Consider the following 2,360-nt stretch of genomic DNA (forward strand, 5'->3'; position numbering starts at 1 on the left):
TAGTAATCTGCTTTTAAATTTCCCGCCCCCAGAATCCATCACTCCACCGCATCATCCGGAAGATGTCACACATCTTGCCGGGTGATGCGGTGGGGATGTCCCCGCCGCTGCTCACTCTCCTGCTCGCATCACCCGGAGATCAGCCTCCGGAAGATGCAAGCAGGACAGCAGCGGGAGTAGATTCAGGGGGTGCTGCCAGCGGGAAATCGCCGCTTGCATCACCCTCTGGATTTACTATTGGTGATCGCATCTGCATGGTGGGGACCCGGGTGGTACTCCGTAATCTGCTTTTAAATTTTCCCGCCCGGCCACACCCCCCGCCATCACAGCGGGATCGTGAGATCGCCGCTGGAGCGCGGGGATAAGGTAAGAGGAACCCCCAAAGGTACCCCGAGTGTGACTCGGGGTTACCGCTTTTTGCAATTTTTCCCACCCCGAGTCACACTCGGGAATACCGCTAGGGGGGTTAAAGTCTACATAAACCAAACACACCTCACATAACCTTAAACATGTGCAATGCAATTTTGAAATGTTTTTAGACTTTTTGTTGTTTGTAAACAGTAACCAAAAATATCTATTTGCTACCTTTTGGTCTAAACAAAACAACACTTAAAGTGCTTTTCTTATATCTGTTCTGTAGGTGAAAAAAAAACTGTAAATTATGTCTTCTGTGCACTTCCAGTGTTTTCTTAAGAAGTCTAATAAGCTCTCTTAATTATTTTCAGAATTAATTGGGATTTCAGAATAATTTGTCTCTAAACTGTGGAAAATAGAAAAAGTAATGGGTTTAAATAGTTTAGCAGAAAAAACGGTCAGGGCTGACAGCAGCTAGGGGGTCTCACTGATGACAGTTGCTAGTCTTCCCAGGTGTGGATGTTAAATCAAAGTGCAAAGCATGCAATACTAAGATGAAATGGTTAAAAACAAGAAAACAAGACTTAAACCTCCGGGTCTATGGCCTTCATTACACATATTGAATGTTAAAGTTCATGACAGTAGAAATAGAAGTATACACACAATACTCACAATACTATCTCTAAACCAAACCAATCAATCAGTTTGTGGTCTCCTCTACATGGATGGTGAGACTGCATATTTTGTTCCTATCCTACCTCAACACAATCATCACTGGTAATTCAGACTATTGGGCCCTGAAACAGGTCTTGCCTATTCAATCTGTTCATGAGGCCTTTAACATGGATGAAAGCTACTAACTAAGCAGCCCTCCAAGTAGTCAGACAAGACTAACATAACAGCAGAGCTGCCTGGCAACATCTGGTCTTTCAACATTAATGGAGAATTATGTGCACAGGTCACAAGAAAACTCCTGAGAATATTGGTGCTGACTGCATAGGTGACATTGTGGCATTTTCTTTTAACCAGTTATCGGTAAGTGCCCTGACCTCTTCAATCAAAATAGATGGATACATTTTTAGCATGCTAGTGTTCTCTAGGGCCTTGAAAGACTATTTTCATCTATTATTCCTCTCTCTCTTGTCTAATTCCAACCTCCTTTGTTTTCAGTCTTTTTCTTAATGCATTATTATGTCTCCACTCACAGCCACTTCTCTGCCAAGCGTACATTACGTCTGTCTAACCTCTACAGACAATGGGTACAGGTATGTTCCACCAGGACACACATGGGGATGGGATAAATATGGTAGTGAGGATAGTAGATTCTTGTTTGTTAGGGTTTTCTTAGGTGGTGATCTTTTTAAACTGGCCAGGGTATACCTTCTCAATATGAATAAAGCTCTGTTTTTGGAAGCTGTGTTGGCCAGCTTGGAGGGTTTTAGAAAGGGTATACAGATACTGAGGGGAGATTTTAATTTTGTCCCAAGATCCTGAGTTAGATGCTTCACACCAAACTAGTAATTCCTCTCTTCTATCCTGAGACATTCCCGAGTGGCTTTTGAATCCTACCTTATGAAATGCACTTATAAATCATATCATTCAGAATTGACCATTTTTGGTTACAACATGCAGATCTCTCCAGTCACTTGACTGGTAATAAAGTTTTCTGACCATGCCATGGTAGTCCTATATATTACCCATACACCAAGATTCTGGCACTGGAGCCCTATCAACTCACTTCTACAGGATGTCTCTGTCATGGCGGATCTCTCCACTGATCTATTACACCTCTTCTGCTTTAATGCAGTTCCACAAAGAGACCCAAGCATCGTGCAGAAAACACATAAGGTTTTTAAAATGGGCTTTTTATTCATGGATCAGCCTGCAACTCCTTAACGTCCAGTGGCCAGTTTTTCCTAGACTAGCTCAGAGTTACTGTGCTCCCTAAAGAGGGCAAAGATCCATCAGTATACTCCAGTACCGACCAATTTTATAGCTGAACCTGG

At 42.7% G+C, this 2,360-nt stretch overlaps 1 protein-coding gene across 5 annotated transcripts in view; it reads right to left on the reverse strand.

The window, feature by feature from the left end:
• SIPA1L1 (signal induced proliferation associated 1 like 1) overlaps positions 1-2,360 on the reverse strand; it is a 139,104-nt gene that overhangs the window by 21,216 nt on the left and 115,528 nt on the right. The gene's annotated exons all lie outside the window — the stretch shown is intronic.

This window comes from Pyxicephalus adspersus, chromosome 12 (assembly GCF_032062135.1).
Source record: "Pyxicephalus adspersus chromosome 12, UCB_Pads_2.0, whole genome shotgun sequence".
Lineage (NCBI taxonomy): Eukaryota > Metazoa > Chordata > Amphibia > Anura > Pyxicephalidae > Pyxicephalus > Pyxicephalus adspersus.